Genomic DNA, 17583 nt, shown 5'->3' with positions numbered 1-17583 from the left:
GAAGAAGCAGGCTCACAGCAGAGGAGCCCGACGTGGGGCCCGATCCCACAAGGCCGGGATCACGCCCTGAGCCGAAGGCAGACGCCCAACCGCTGTGCCACCCAGGCGCCCCGTAAACCCGAAATTTTAAGCTACTATTGCCTTAGGTATAACTACCATGTCTGCCCAAGAATTAAAAAAGAGAACAAAACTGTGTATAGGGTTGGATTTTTTGGAGGGTTTTTTTTTGGTTTTTTGGTAATTTAATTGTTCATTTTAAGGTGAGGCAGCTGCTTTAAGTGGTGTGTTTGTGGGATTATTTCCCTGAAAGAGACTTCAATGCCCTTAGATGATACCCCTCCTCACAAAGATTTCCATTGCTTTCTCTGCATGGAAGCCCATGAACATATTACGGAGATTGCGAAAAGATAGGATTCACATAAGCTCTTAAGTGGGTTTAAAGCATAGTGCAATGCACAAAAGGAAAGCCCAGGGAGAGACCAGGGGGCTCCTTGCAGGGCGAGCAAGGAGGGTCATGGAGGCTGGGCTCAGGAAGTCATGAAAGGAAGACAGTATGGAGAAGTTCGAAGACGTTTTGGTAGAATTAGCAGATTTGGATGATTGTAAGGGAGAGGCAGAAAAAAAATGAGTGGAGTTTGTGATTTGGGCCACAGATGGGATGCTGAGAGATCACTGGTGGGCAGATCAAAGAGAAGGGAGGTCTGCGGCTTGGAAGTAGACGGCTTGGGTTTCTGCTGCCACACTAAGGGGGCTGAAACATTTCTGTCATTCAGAGGGAGCCTGAAAGTTTCAAAGGGAGAAACGATCTCCATAGTTACCAACGTTCTAGGTCTAGCAAGGGGTATAGTTCCTGCTTCCCGCTAAAGCCACCTTAATGTAGTTTCAGGGTGCCTGCCAACAAATGAGTGAATGCCCACTCTTCCACCCTTGCTTGGCGAGGGGGGTACTTGTGACTTTTGTAATGTATTTGTGTATTTATAGGTATTTACTGCATTGGTAGCCTAGCATCATTATGTTAAGTTTTTACTATATATATAGTATTCTGTAAGAGATGCAGCTACCTGATAGATGTATTCGAATCCATGTGATAATTAACATTAAGACACTGCATCTTTACCAAAGAACGTAATCATGAATCTGACTCCTTACAAAGACATGTAACTACTCACTGTAAGAAATGCTTGTCTGAAGGACATTGAAGACATACACATGTATGGGTGGTTGGTTGTCAGTGATATAAAAAAATGAAGTCATTAAAATATATATATATCTTCTACCAGAAAGTTGACATTCATTGAAAATTGGACAATGTTATTATACCTTGTTATTGAAATGAAATGAAACATGTAAAGTGAATGAGTTATATTTTGTAAGGTACAGCCACGTCGTGGGCAATGTATTTGTAACTGTGTTTTGTTATGTGTTTCCTGATGTGAGGGAAATATAAACAGTGACGTAGTGTTCTGAGGTGATTTAGATTTTGGAAGGATAAATGAAATGGAATTTTTGATTGGGATGGATACATTAAATTGTTTGGTTTTACATTTGATTTTGCTTTATGTATAGACTTCATAATAGGGTTTCAAATACATAAAAGGGAATTCATTCCATAAGCTAGAGTTAGAAATTCATTTTAAATATTTAATGATTTAATTAAATTTTATTAGTGTGATGCTCTTTGCTTTGCCGATTAAAAATTGACAAGGGCCTCATCTGTTTTTTTTTTTTTTTTCCTTTTTCCTTTTTTGGATAGTATCTTGGTTAGATTTGTTTGTTCTGTATCTTTATAAACAGTGATAAATACTAATTTTTCAAAATAAATGCTCTTTTTAAACATCTGAAATTGCCAAGAGAAAAATAGTAAACAATCACAAAGCCTTAAAATCAACAGAATTTACTCATTGCTTTACCCTTTGATTCAAAAACTGATATTTTATACTGTGTCTCTAGAGAAAATCTGATTTGCTTTACTCCAGTTTTCTCTCTATACTAATCACCTTTGCCAGAGTGCAGAAAGTGTTTCATGCCCCAGCACTCAGGCCAGGTGCAAATGATGCTTGCCATTGTGCTGGACTTTGGGGCATGGGCAGGAGTAAAGTATATGGTGGTCAAGCAAACAGTGGACAAGAGTGAATGATATGAATTACACCATCAACAGTGCTTTCACCGCAAAGGGTTTGTAGGGAATGGAGGTCCCGAAGTTTATACCTCACGATCATACAGGTACTCCAAGTGGTTATGGAAATACTGTAAAAAGTAGAGAGAGATTTTGGCCATGTGCATTTCTAGGAACCCTCATATTCATATTTCACTTACGTTAATTGACATTAGAATCCATGTCATTGTAGCTCTGGATAACTCGGTGGCTTGAGTAATTTCATTGACAAAATGAGGGAAAAGGAAGAGAGTATTGGTTGCAATATTTATCCAACAGGCAGGAGTTGACCCTGTGTAGCAAAGAATATGATTCTCCAGACTTTTTGACACTCCCCTGCCCTCTGCCCCAGGGGTGATCAATGGTCAATATTACCTTCAAATGTGCTTCTGAAGGAAAAATAAAATATGTTTTGGAGATAATAGATGTAGATAGTTGTTAATCATCCTCTTTCTTTTTAGAAAAAAAAATATAATGAACCAAAATTTACCTTTACTTTTGTCAACTTTTCAAGATCAGGAACACAGACTATTAGTAGATAGGAAGGTATGCGAAAACTGTGTTATATCCTGTTGAAAGTTGGAATGGTATTACTAAAGATGAGGACTGAGCTTCCCGTTATGGTAGTCATTAAACACACATGGTTATTAACATTTAAGCTTAATTAAAGTTAAATAAATAACAGTTTATTCCTTCAATGTCCACAGGTGTTTTGTGGATGCCATATTGGACAGGGCAGAAATATTTCCATCGTAGAACATTTTATCGTATAGCACTGGGTTAGAAAGTATGTGGTTATGGTACCTAAGAAACAATATTCTTTTATAGATATTATTAGACATAGTAATAAACAAACCCCACCATTTCAGTCATAATGAGTGGGTGTTTTGGCTTTTTAAGTTTTAGATTATAGCGATTTGGAACTTCCATACATCACCCATGCTCATCACAAGTACACTCCTTAATCCCCATCACCTATTTCATCCCCTCACCCTTCTCCCCTCTGGTAACCACCAATTTGTTCTCTATAGTCAAGAGTCAGTTTCTAGATTTGTCTCCCTCTCTCTTTTTTGTTTTGCACATTTCTTTTGTTTCTTAAATGACACATATGAGTGAAATCATGTGGTATTTGTCTTTCTTAGACTGACTTTGGTTATGTTATACTCTCTAGCTCCATCCATTCATTGCAAATGGCAAGATTATATTCTTTTTTTTTTTTTTTTGGCTGAATTATATTCCATTGTGTATGTATGCCACTTCTTCTTTATCCATTCATCAATTGATGGGGATTTGGGCTGCTTCCATATCGTGGCTCTTGTAAATAATGCATACATCCCTTTGAATTAGTGGTTTTGTATTCTTTGGGTAAACACCCAGTAGTGCAATTGCTAAGTCATAGGGTAGCTCTACTTTTAACTTTCTGAGCAACCTCCATACTCTTTTCGACAGTGGTTGTACCAGTTTGCATTCCTATCAACAGAGGATGAGGGTTCCTTTTTCTCCACATCCTCGTCAACACTCGTTGTTTCTTGTGTTGTGGATTTTAGCCATTCTGACAGGTATGAGGTGATATGCTATTGTAGTTTTGATTTGCATCTCCCTGATGATTAGTGATATTCAGTGTCTTTTCATGTGTCTGTTGGCCATCTGTATATCTTCTTTAGAGAAATGTCTGTTCGTGTCTTCTGCCCATTTTTAAATGGAATTATTTGGTTTTTTTGGGTGTTGAATTTTGTAAGTTCCTTGTATATTTTGGATACTAACCCTTTATTGGGTATGTCATTTGCAAATATCTTCTCCCATTTTGTAGGTTGCCTTTTAGTTTTGTTGATTGTTTTCTTCACTGTGCAGAAGCTTTTTATTTTGATGTTGTGCCAGTAGTTTATTTTTGCTTTTGTTTCCCTTGCTTCAAGAGACATATCTAGAAAAAAGTTTTTATGGCCGACGTGAAAGAGGTTACTGCCTGTGTTTTCTTCTAGGATTTTTATAGTTTCAGGTTTCACATTTAGACCTTCAATCCATTTTGAATTTATTTTTGTGTGTGGTGTAAAAAAGTGATAAATATATTTTGTTCATTTATATGCTAATGTGGGTGTTCCCAGTTGTCAGGCAGCTTTTCTCTTTGTGATGAAGATCCAGGCTCTTCTGTCTTGTGATTCTGCTATGGTCCAAATCCTAGAAGTCCTGCTTCTGGCTGCCTGAAGGGTTAAGTTGCACTGGCCTCTTCACCACCTTGACCTGAAAGTGATAAAATCAATTTTCTCTCATAAATCAACTGGTGAGAACTTGTCATATGGCCCACCTAGATTCAAGGCTTTCCAATAGCAACTCTATCTTATAGAATGAAAAGCCATCGAGAAACTGCCAGTTTCTTAACAGTTGAGAAACTCTGCAAAACAAATATGAATTTAATATGGAAAAGTAACTAATGGAGCACCTGGGTGGCTCAGTTGGTTAAGTGTCTGCCTTCTGCTCAGGTCCTGAGATAGAGCCCCTGGCTGGGCTCCCTGCTCAGTGGGGAGTCTGCTTCTCCCTCTTCCTCTACCCTTCCCCCACTCGTGTGCACATGCACAGGCTCTCACTCTGAAATAAATAAATAAAATCTTTAAAAAAAAGGTAACTAATGGTTAAAGGATAGTTTTGTTCATTGTTAAACTAATTGCATTCCTTCACCTTTAGCATACATATATTATTGTTTTCTACCTTTTTTAGGAATTGTTTTCACATTATGATTAGATTAGAATTTCCCATTATAATTTGATAATCTCTGCAAACCAAGTAATATCTTTATTTCATGTTCTTATGCATTTAAACACTCTGTGCCTTACAGATTAAGAACAGTCAATAAGACCAACCTCATTTTTACTTACTTTATATGAAATATTATAGATCCAATGGAAATTTATATAAAAATGGTTATATATTTTTATGTAGGCTTTTAATTTTATAGGTGAAATAGTGATACTCTGTTCTTAGAAGTTTTCTCTTGTGGGTCTGAGTATAATTTAATTTAGAAAACTAGAATGTATATAAAATTAGGATTACGTTTATCACGTGTAGTGAAGTAACACTTGCAAAGGAGTCTCCCTCGATATATACAAAGAACTGCTGGCAGAACTCTCATGAAATTGTCCCTTGTAAATCAGTTTCTAAGTTAAAGGATAAATCCATACTCGGTATCTGCATGTTTTGGTTTGTTTTTGTGTGGTATGGTTTTTGTTTTTTAAGCAATCTCTACACCCAAAATGGTGCCGAACACACAACACCAAGATAAAGAGTCACATGCTCCATTGGCTGAGCCAGCTAGCCACCCCCAAATCTTCATGTTTTATACATGTTAATATCATAATTAGGTATGCAGTGCATGTATATATGCAAGCATGCTTCTTTATTGCAAGCATTCTCTTTATTGATCTTGGTTGGCACTTAAAAGCCTCAAAAAAAGATAGTTCAAGGAGTTACCCTATGTCCGAATTCATTTTGACCATTTTCTTCTCTTTAGATATCTCTATCTGTAATCTCTACTTCCACCTCTCTATCTATCTATCTATCTATCTATCTATCTATCTATCTACCTACCTACTACCTACCTACCTATCATCTCTACTGACAATCCTCTGCACAGTAGTGAGGGATTGTAAAAATGACCTTGCAAACTGAACATACACAAAGGAGTTTTAATAATCAATCGGAAAAATTGTGTTTTATCAGTGACCATTACTAATTTTTTTGCTAAAACATTAAAAACTTTCTTACTTTCAGTCATAAATGTATAGGGAAATGAAAAAGCAATAAAACTCTATTTAGTATTTTATAATTTGAAACAAAAATTTGGAGAATTAAAGTGCTTTGTTCCTTTATAAAAACTTGTCAAGAGTAGTTTGAACCATGCTTGCTTTCTCATCATGTAACTTATGGAAACCATGTCTTCTTGGCCATGGCAAATTGCCATACTTCTTTCTAAGTTTGGATCACCTTCTGACATTTCATCCTTTGTGCTTTCGATGTCATGAAATATCACTGAGTGTTCTTTTACTGTGAAATTTATGTTTTACAGATGTCACTTCCTCTATGACAACTCGATCCTTTTCATCACAACTAGTTTCCTCATGTTTGTTGGTAAGTCCTCTTTCACTACGTTTTTATTGGTCATATGTCTGGAATCTCTCAAATGGTAGCAGGGTCAACGTTCCCATGGCTAGCCATGCATGAAACACTCCAATTTAACTTCCAGTGTTAGCGCTTTTCATGTCTTTGCTCTACTTTCATCTTTGTTGGGCCATTTCCCTCTTGATTGTCCTTTTTTTTGTAGAATGTTAAGTGGGATTTTCACTGGGATACAGGGAGCAATGGAACGACATGCTTTTCTGTCTGTACGTGCACAGAATAATAGATGTACAGTGATCAATCACCAACAGACTTTGACAGAAGTGCCATGGTTGGTCACGGGATAGGGTGCATGTCTATGTTTTGCATAGAGATTTGTGGATTGAAGAGCTAGCAACAAAGTTTAAACTTCAAGTGATTACTCACATTTGATATATTGCAGTAACTGAAATTTGAACCCTGTTGTTGGAGACTGGTAGTATTTCACTAAACCATGATAACTGAAATTTGTGTATATTGGAATCATGCAGACAGGGATTGTTTCTGTGTGTGATTTCCTTTTATGGCATCCTCTCCCTGGTCTTCAGTCATTTCTCCTTCTCTGCTATTATGACTTCAGCTACATCCCATATAAAACGAACCCCGTGAAGCCCTTTATTTATTCTGCTACAATGTGTCTATGACGTAAGCTGGGATAGGTTTGAGGAAAAGAAGCATCATTATTGAGAGAAATCCGTAAAGTATTTGCCTTTGGAAAGTGGATAATGGCTTGAATTGGAGAAGGGTAAAAAACACTGCACCTGCAGGGAGGGCCACACCCAAGTGAATCTATACAATCTCAACGCATGGATGTGACTGCATTCCAATTTAAGAGTAAAATGTTCATTACTCGAGGCAGACGGTATAACTTGAAACTAGTTAATTACAGGATTTGAAAAAGAGCAATGCTGATATTTACAAATAAATTAGATGTGGCTCTGGTGTGTATACAGAGTAAATTTAAAAAATTTAAAACTCTAACAGATAAGATTTCTCTTGGGTTATCGACGGTAGAATCTAGAGTTATGGTTTTTAAACTTCAAAATGCATTTAAATCACTGGCAGTTTTTGTTAAAAGACAGATTCTGGGGTGGGGTCTGAGATTTTGTAGCTACCTCCCAGGAAATGCTAACGGAGCTGACCAAACACTGAATATGAAGAGTCTAGAACGACCAAGATTCTGCTGTCTAAATCTAGGAAGCCAGTGGCTTTAGCAAATAAAACTATACCATATTAAAAATTGCTTTATTTGACTGTCTTCTGCTTCCATGACAGTGGAAAACACACACTGTTAAGAACAACTTTGGAACTTAACTTTCAAACTTCTACCTTGTGTGTGCGTTTCCTTTCAATGCCTCCTAAAAAGATTCCTTTCTTTACTCCTACATTCATTCACCAGCTCATCAAATCTGGCTTTGGTCTGGATGTGAATTTCTGACAGAGACCTTCTAAATGCACGTCAGGACCTACTTGCGGTCCACTGTGTGATGTGTATAGAAAGTCTGGTAATGTTGAGCTGCATTCATGCAGTTCTCCCTCTTTTGGTTTCTGGAACATTCCTGTTCTTTTTTCTTCTCCAGCTTTTCTGATGCCACCTTCTCCATCTCCTGCATCAGCTCCTCTGTTTGTCCAGCCCCTTCAATGTTCTTCTGTCCTTCTACCCGACCAGCTGCTCCTCACAGCATTTCCCCTATGGCTCCAGTTGCCCATTTACCATGCATATTTCAGTGGCTCCCAAATTTTAATCTTTTTGCCTCCGAGACTGTCTTAGTGTCACTCCCACTGTGATCTTGGGCAAGTTTCTTGACTATCCTGAACCTCGCAAGATTCCTCTGGTAATATTTCCCATTTCTGTGCATGGCAGGGGAGCAGTTTACAGTAACTATATCAACTTGAATTTATTTCTCTAGGATGGGACATTCTAGTTTGACTTGAATGTGCTTCGTCACAGCTGATTTGATGGATGCATCCAACATACGAATATGATGTATTTCCTTGGTTATATTTTTGATTGTGAGCATCTCTCTCCATTTAAAGCCATGCTAAGCATATTAACAATTTTTGTTTGTTTGTTTGAGAGAAGGTGAGGAGAGAGGGGGAGAGGAAGAGAGAATCTTAAGCAGACTCCATGGCCAGAGCAGACCCGATGTGGGGCTTGATCTCATGACCCTGAGATCATGATCTGAGTTGAAGTGAGAGCCAGACCCTTAACTGACTGAGCCACCCAGGCACCCCTAATCAACAGTTTTTATTGAGGACTACATTATATATAAAAAGTTTGTTTCTATAGATGGAATTTTTAGAATTATCCACATTTGGAAAATAACTAATTTTGAGTTTAACATTCTACTCCTTTACATTAATAAAAATGTAATACTATACTAAGACATAGCCTGAAGAATTTTAGCATGAGAAATGAGCTTGATAACCAGTGTATGAATACACTATGTGTTTAGTGCATTTAATTCAACACTTATTTATTAAATATTTATGAAGCATCACTATTTGAATGTAAGTCTTGCTGGCCTTAAATTTTTCATGAGAAGGAGGCAAATATGTGAATAAATAATTATAGCCAGATGTGTTAATTTCTATGGTAAATATTAGTAAAACAGGCTACAGTAACCCAAGGAGAAGACAACCAATCTGTCCAGAGAAGTTATGAGAATTTTCAAAAAGGAAGTGGAATTGGATCTTTTGGAGACCTCTCCGGGAGTGAAAAGGGGAGAGAAATCCAGATTTGGAGAAGAGCATATGCAAAGACGTTAAACCCACAAGGGCACTGAAGGTTTGGGAAAAGTGATAAATTCTGTAGGTTCACTCTGTGTTCTGGGGAGGAGGGGCAGGTGAGAGCAATAGTGGAGGCCTAGCCTCTGGGCCACACTCTGTATCTTCCTATCTTTAGGTGTATTCCTCCTACGGGTGGCCTGCTGGAAAGATGCATAAGTCGTTGAGCCTAGGGATGAACTCTCTGCCCATCTGCCCTAAAGCCAAACTTCCCTACCCTGGCCTTGGAAAAGGGTATACGGCCCTTGATGCAGGAAATCCTAGGGTTCCAGCTCTTGAAGGATGAAGGCATAGGCCCTGGGCAAGAACATTCCTTTTGTCCCAGGGAAGTGAGGCATTGTGGGGCTTTTTACAGCAACGTCTAGGGCAGAGGCTCCATTGCCAGGTCTGAGGATGGAGCCCAAGTTCCTTATGGCTCATAAATAGGTTGCTTCGAGGTGGTCGGATATGGAAGATGCAGCTGAATTTAGGGATTAGAAGGAGATTGTGATTTAAAAATATAATGGTCACTTGTTTCTGACCATAATTAGTGTAATCTAATTTTACTGCATAGGATCAAAAAGTTAAAGCAGAAGAATTATACTTCTCAGTTTATAATGTGGTTGTGAATGAATTATTGATTAGCAGTGTTACTCATTTTCAAAGAATTAGAATGCCAGGAATTATATACTTAAGCCAAAATTGTATTAGACAGAATTAAATCTTTTTTTCTCTCCAAATTTGATTGTTGCTAGCACTTCTAATCTTGTGGTGATTCAAAAATATAAGCATAACCTATTAGATGCTGGTAATATCAACAAATTAAAGTATGGTGATCATGTGGGGCCTTGTAACTGTGCTGCACTTACCCTTTATTAAAACTCCTATGTACTGACTTAGTCTATATATGTGACGTTAGAGTGCTTATGTTTCCTAAATATTAAACTTCATACCCATGAGTGAGGCCCAGCAAATTCCTAGCTAAAACTCTCCATCAAGGCAGAAAGTTGTAGGTGACGTCCATGTTCTTTCTGATAGCTGAGTAATATTCCATTGTATATATGGACCACAGCTTCTTAATCCAGTCATCTGTTGAGGCATCTCGGCTCCTTCCATGATTTGGCTATTGTGGACAATGCAGCTATGAACATTGGGGTGCATATGGCCCTTCTCTTTACTACGTCTGTATCTTTGGGGTAAACACCCAGTAGTGCAATGGCTGGGTCATAGGGTAGTTCAATTTTTAACTTTTTAAGGGACCTCCACACTGTTTTCCAGAGTGGCTGTACCAACTTGCATTCCCACCAACAATGTAGGAGGGATCCCCTTTCTCCACATCCTCTCCAACAATTGTTGTTTCTTGCCTTGTCTATCTTTGCCATTCTAACTGGCGTAAGGTGGTATCTCAGTGTGGTTTTGATTTGAATTTCCCTGATGGCTAATGATTTTGAACATTTTTTCATGTGTCTGTTAGCCATTTGTATGTCTTCATTGGAAAAGTGTCTGTTCATATCTTCTGCCCATTTTATGATTTGTTTATTTGTTTCTCGTGTATTGAGTTTGAGAAGTTCTTTGTAGATCTTGGATACCAGTCCTTTATCTGTGGTGTCCTTTGCAAATATATTCTCCCATTCCGTGGGCTGTCTCTTAGTTTTTTTGACTGTTTCCTTGGCTGTGCAGAAGCTCTTTATCCTGATAAAGTCCCATAAGTTCATTTTATCTTTTATTTCTCTTGCCTTTGGAGATGTGTCGTGAAAAAGGTTGCTCTGGCCGATGTCATAGAAGTTGTTGCCTATGTTCTCCTCTAGAATTTTGATGGATTCCTGTCTCACATTGAGGTCTTTCATCCATTTGGAGTTTATTTTTGTGTATGGTGTGAGAGAGTGGTCAAGTTTCATTCTTTTGCATGTAGCTGTCCAATTTTCCCAGCACCATTTATTGAAGAGACTGTCTTTTTTTTTCAAAAAAAAAAAAATTTTAAAAAAAAAAAATAAAAAAAAAAAAAAAAAGAAAGTTGTAGGTGAAGAGCTATATAGCCACAGGATAATCCTATTTCAAGAGTGTTTTCTTTTAAATAGGCCAGTCAGAGAAAAACAAATACCATATGATTGCATTCATATGTGGAATTTAAGAAACAAACCAGCAAAGGGGGGAAAAAGAGAGAGAGACAAACCAAGAAACAAACTCTTCACTATAGAGAATATGCTGATGGTCACCAGAGGGGAGGTGGGTAGAGGGACGGGTGAAATAAGTGATGAGGATTAAGGAGTGCCCCTGTTGTGATGAAAACCGCATTAATACCTGAAACTAATATAACACTGTACGTTATCTCAAAGTACTCGTCATCATCGAACATGACTCAAGTTTACAATAAACCAATGTGTTTGCTAAGAAATCCTGCAGCAGCTAATGACGTCATTGGGAAATAAAATAGAAAAAAAAAAAAAAAGCTGAAGAGAAATGGGTCAAACAGGGACCAGAGGAAAAAAGGGAGAACAAAAAGTGATAAGAAGTTGTCTGCGCTGGATAGTGTTAGGTGCTAAGGTGAGAACTGCTCCAGTTGTCCCTTAATGAACAGTCACCATATTATTATTATTATTATTATTATTATTATTATTATTATTATTATTAAAGATTTTGTTTATTTATTTGCGAGAGAGGGAGGAGAGAGAGGGAGAGGTTGAGCTGGGGGAAGGGGCAGAGGGAAAGGGAGAAGCAGACTGCCCGCTGAGCAGGGAGCCGGATGCAGGGCTTGATCTCAGGACCCTAAGATCATGGGGCAGATGCTCAACCGACTGAGCCACCCAGGTACCCCACACAAAACTTTTTCTATAAAGCTTCAACTTCCTGGAGACAGTGGGCATTAATAAATTAAAATTTCGTGACATATGAGTAAGTAAAAGTTAAAAAAAAAATGAAAGCCTCAAATATAAACATCTTGCCAAACCTCTTCGTTCTCCCTGAACTTGGGGACCAAATTATGAAATTAGAGTTCTAAACTCTACTTGGGACTAATCAGCATTGCTGTTCCGGCTCCTTTCTCATTAATTTAAGGTGACGATGCTAATGGAATGCTACTACGATGTTTCAGCAAGCTCTCATTTCCCATGCTTTAAACATAGGAGGGGAAGAGGAGGAGAAAACACCCCACCTTTCTGTGGCAGTTGTGACTCAAAATACTGTTTTTTCTATTTAGTCTCTCGTTTGCTCTAAGTGCCCTTCATTTATTTTGTTAGGGGGACTTAAATGTAGAAGAGATTCTTGGGTGTGGCAGAGAAAATGTCTTTTCTCAGCGAAAGGCATTTTAATCTCAGGGCATATTGTAGAATAATGAAAGCTCTTAAGCAGGCAGCTGTAACACCCTATAAAAAAAATGAAATAAAACAGTCCAATTGCACAGCAGAAATTCACAGTCACTGGTGTTAGGTAGATGAAACTTCCAGATGCCTTATAAAAACCAACTTTGTTAAATTGACCAGATACTTTGGCGTTGTGTAGACAGAGTCTTACTTCTGTAAACATTAAATTAGATGACATCAGATTTTTTTCTGCTGAAGATAACTCTGGTGACTGAATTCAATGTTTTAAAAATTCAGTTAAAAAAAAGCAGTGAATGGGGGGGGTGCCTCACTGGCTCAGCTGGTAGAGTGTGTGACTCTTGATCTTGGCATTGTGAGTTCGAGCCCCACATTGGGGGTAGAGATGACTTACAAATAAGATCTTAAAAAGAAATCATGATTTGGTTTTAAAATAAACAAAAAAGTTTAAGATATTTTTTATTGGGTTGAAATTATTTAAAAGTGGTTGGGACATATGTAAAAACCTAAAACACACTTGGTGGGGTGGGGGGATTACCTAGAACAATACAGATTTCTTTGTCGAAATAATATTTTGCAATTTATAGAGTTCTCTTCATTTTTCAAACGTTTCCATGTATATTTTCTTATTTAATTCTCCAGTTTTTAAAAGTAGTGCAAATTACTATGTTTTCCAATTTAGAGGTGAAGACAATGAGTCCCAGGCAGGTGAATTGACTAGCCTAGAGTGACAAATTGTTACAGTCACGCTCCTCACATCGTTCACAAGTCCCTGTATAGATTCCCTTATGTAGTCTATACCCACTGTAACCGTACTGACTCATATTGTTTTTGGCCAGTGGAACAATAGCAAACACGGTACACACACAGGCTGGACGGGTGCTTGTGCAATGCTCTTTTCCTTTCTTCCTGCTGGGAATCTTTGTGGCACCAGGTGCAGCCTGGATAGGCCTCCTCGAGGCTGGGCTGAGGCCTCAGCCGTGTGGATGAGGTCAGCCTCGCTCTACCAGCTCAAGCAAGACAGCCAAGGGGTAGAACCAGCCAGAAAACCCTCAGAATCATGAATTAATAATCAATTGTTGTCTTAAGCCACTACCATTGGGGATAGTTTTTAAAGCATCAAACACTAACTCACAAACCTCCAGTCAAAAGGAGGGAGAGGGGCAAGACCAAAGCCCAGAACTTGGGGATCCAATTTCAGCACTCCACGGGGGAATGGAAAAGTGGGTCTTTTACCCAGAAGTTGAAAGAAATTGATCTAAAGGATTTTAAAGATTGGAAAGGGAGAAATCGGATCCTTTTACAGTGACTCTCAGAAGCTTTAGTTTTCACTTATTTTTACAAAATCCTTTTATCTTCGTAACTAAAGAGCTGTTATCTACACTTTTTTTTCTTCGTATTTGTTCCATAGTCTCTTGCATCGTAGTATGTGGCTTTTATTAAGGGCTAAGTTTTCTAGGGAAAATGTAAGATAAAACTGTTCAGGTTTATTCCTTTATTGTCTTGACATATTTATAATTCAGGGCATATGTGTTTTACCTTCTACAGGCCTGTGGCATTGAATAAAATAACCCAGATAGCATAGGGTCGCGTTTTTCATTTTTGAACTTCCCCCTGCAGGGGTTGTGCATACTCAAGTCAGGAGTTCACAACTGCTTAAAAATAAAACAAGCTATTTTTGTTGTTGTACATGACACCAAAAAATCATGCAGAGTATCCCAATGAAAACAAACATTCATGTTTTCAATATTTGTTGTCTCAGTAGTTGTTTCAGTGAATTTCCTTCAACTCTTCATCAGCTTCTTCTGGTTTTGTACCTAGATTGATCTTTTTCAGTCCCCAAATGATTTTTTTTTTTTTAAAGGAAGATTTAGTTTGAACGGGGATGGGGCAGCGGGTGCAACAATGGTTTTGCAAGGGCAGCTGGCCGCAACTTTGAAGCCTAGCGCGATAGCCGTGGCTTCATAATGCCCCACTGGAAAAAAAAAATCCCACAGAAAAGTAAACATTTTGACAAGGATCTAGACATCAATTGGAGCTTATCCAGTATTAAACAGAAACACATGCTTTGTTCAAGGCATTTCCAGAAACAAAACCATCCTGCCTTCTTTCTTTATTTTTTTTTAAAGCTCCGTCTTCTATTTATGCTATGTCATGACTAAAGGAGGCCATGAATTGGAAACAAAGGCAAATTCTCCCAAGTAGAGTCTGAAACACATCTACCCTCCCTTCCCAGAGCCCTTACCCGTGACCTTGAGGCCTGCACTCCCACCCTCCTCTACCGCACCCTTCCACATGTTACTAGAAATGTACTTTGGCCGGGTATTAATTATAGGTGCCAATAATAAGGACGTTGAACATACACCCCTCCCTTTGAGGAAAGTGCTGAGAGTCAACCTTCTTTTTGGTTTTCTTTTCCACTTTATTTGAGCGGTACCGGCTGATGCTGGGGTTCCCTGTGATATGGAAACTTCCCATCCTGTAAGTGGGGAGTACGCCTCCCCCTCTAAATGAAAAGTTTGAGAAGTTTGAAAAGTTACCTTGTACACCAGTGCCAGGAGAGGGTCCATGTGCATCTTCTGGACCATACAAGCCCCAAACACGAAGGACTGTGATCTATGAGGTGGTATAGACAACAGGGACACAAAACCGAATGGTCAAAGAGCTCTGTCAGTCCTGTGGGCCAAGGCAGCACCAACCAAAGCCAACGCCTCCCAAACCTAGAATATTTTCTTTTGTTTTTATAGGAATTGTGCAACTAGGTACCTAACTAAACTTTTCACTTTTCAACTCGTTATACTGGTGTGGATTTGATGCCGTTCTAATTCTATTAAAAACAGAAAGCCGGAGTGTTTGTAGAGTGTAGGTACAGTGAGGCTCTCTGACAGCGTTTTGGCCAAATTTCTTTAAAGATCATTTAGTTTCTAATCACTATAAAACAATCCTCTAAATGAGGCAGTTTTACATATTAAATTTCACAATTACCTGTTTATAAAATTTACAGGCAGTAAAATGGGAGAACATCTGTATTTTATATTTCTTTAAAATCACCGTTGTAACTGATGTTTCCAAGACCACCCACCAGAGGGACGTGGAGGGACAAAATGGTCCTAAAAATGGCTCCAGACCCACATAGTCCTTCCATCGCTCATGCTCGCCATCTTGCTCTCCCGAGCTCCTTCCCTCCTTTCCCAGGAATTTTCTACTCAGACAGAAACAGGTCTAAGAGGGGGCCGACCCACGTTTTTCCACTAAGAGCACCTTTTGCTGCCTGGAACTGGCCTGTGTTGCTCCTCGACAGCTATGCTGGGAACCGCTGGCCCCCCTGGAGATCTCACTGTGTCGTGGAAGGATGGTCGTGGGTAGAAACACCCGTCCGTTATGCTACTTGACGGTAGACGGCACTGTTTGCCCTGTCCTGGGTTGGGGCGGGGCCTGTTTCTCACAGCACCCATGGGGCCACATCTCTTCAATCAAAATTCCTCAGAAAAATGAAGGCTCTCCTCTCCCCATGTCTGGTCAGACTCCCTCTGGCTGGATTTCACATTAAATTCCTCATATGTGCAGTCTGTTTTCAGGACTCCAGTCCCAATTTATTTATGAAATATCAACACCATTGGTCAGACAGCAAGTTAATGGAAACTTTACCTCCAAATTTAAAATTAACGAAATGGGATCATTCAGACGAGTTGGTACCAAATCAAGGCATCCTGGGGCACGTGAAGATTCACATGGCACATGCTCACAGGGAGTGTTTTAAGGGAAACCATTTTCAGGCTCCCAACGTCCCTGTGTTCTCTTTTCTAAATTTTTCCCTCTGACAAGGCATGTATTTTGGAAGACCCAAACATTGGTCTTCCTACCTCCCCTTTCAGAATTGCCCTTATCCTGTTTTATGAAGAAAGGCATGCCTTTCACTCACCGAGAATCTTATCATTGTGCAGTGCCCCAGGGTGCACAGATCTCTGGGATGCCAGACAAAAAGACCATTTGAAATACTGTTGTCAACGAAGCCTTCTTTGATCAAGGCACCATGAGCTCATGGTAAGTCTTCATGTCCTTTTGTCTTCTATTTCTTTGTGTTAAATGTGTAGCAAGACGAGTCACTTATTGTGGCCATCTGAATTCACATATATCGTGGAACAGAAAGGCAGTACTGGACAATTTCCACTCAGTGACCTTGCCTTTTTTGGCTGTGCAAATGCCTGTGGAGACCTACTTCCCATGGAAAAGGCAGTATGTTTGAAGTATGATGAGAATTAGCATGAACTCTTACAGCCTCTCATTATCCCTCTGGACTCACGTGCCTCCTGTTTATTACGTCATCACCACCCACGGCTCTGCAATTTGAGGCAAACCTCAGTTCCCTCATCTCGAAAGTGCCATTAAAAGAGTGCCCACCGCAGATGGCTGTAGTGAGGACTAACGGAGACAATGTCAGGAAGACATTGCAGAGAAGACCAGAACGAAATAAATGCTTAAGAAACATTTGTTTCATGGATAAGCACACTTACGGATTTTCTTTTTTGTGAAGTTACTACAGGGGAGCAACCTCAGGCAAAGCCAACTAGCCAGCTGCGGAGTGAAGAACTCAGCCTTCCCCAGAGAGAAGTCTGGCCTCTGACCTTGTTTCCTGGGAGGTAATCTCTAAGCCCTTAGAATGTTTTGTCTTAGAAAAGTTGTCAAAAAGTTGACACTGAGAGAAGTGCTTCTGTTTACCTGGAGGCCTTCGGCCAGCCAGATGGCAACAATGCCATTTGGAGTGAAAGCTTTGGGCCACACCAACAATGTGATTTATGGTGGGGTTTGTATCATGCAGGAGCCAAAGGGGCTGGGGACTGAGATCAGCTGTCTGGGCAGTCAGTCATGCCTAGGTGACAGAGCCCCAGTGAAATCTCTGGACAGTGAGGCTTGAGTGAGCTCCACTGCTTAGAAACACTCTATGCATATTGTCACACATCAGTGCTGGGAAAGTAAAGTGGATCATGACTCCCTGGGGAGAGGACAGCCAGAAGCTCCACATTTCATACTTTCTTTGACTCTGCTCTATATCGCGTTCCAGTTGGCTGATTTTCATCTGTATCTCTCAACTGTGATAATTCTAACAAGCAGTATAACAGTGTGGCTGAAGCATAATTGAAGGCCTTCTAGCTAATCATGGAACCCAACAGTGGTCTTAGGGATCCCTGAACTTGCAGT

General features: G+C 39.4%; 1 long non-coding RNA gene across 2 annotated transcripts in view; it reads left to right on the top strand.

Annotated features, from left to right (window-relative positions):
• Nucleotides 1-17583, top strand: part of LOC105234804 — a 308636-nt gene that overhangs the window by 273523 nt on the left and 17530 nt on the right. For both annotated transcript variants that reach the window (XR_004625355.1, XR_004625354.1), the window contains exons 3-5: nt 6213-6274; nt 16329-16428; nt 16919-17024. This is a non-coding gene — a long non-coding RNA (uncharacterized LOC105234804). The remainder of the gene's footprint in view (nt 1-6212; nt 6275-16328; nt 16429-16918; nt 17025-17583) is intronic.

This window comes from Ailuropoda melanoleuca, chromosome 5, assembly GCF_002007445.2.
Source record: "Ailuropoda melanoleuca isolate Jingjing chromosome 5, ASM200744v2, whole genome shotgun sequence".
Lineage (NCBI taxonomy): Eukaryota > Metazoa > Chordata > Mammalia > Carnivora > Ursidae > Ailuropoda > Ailuropoda melanoleuca.
Note: the sequence above shows the minus strand (reverse complement) of the source record. Positions and strands in the feature narration are given on the sequence as shown.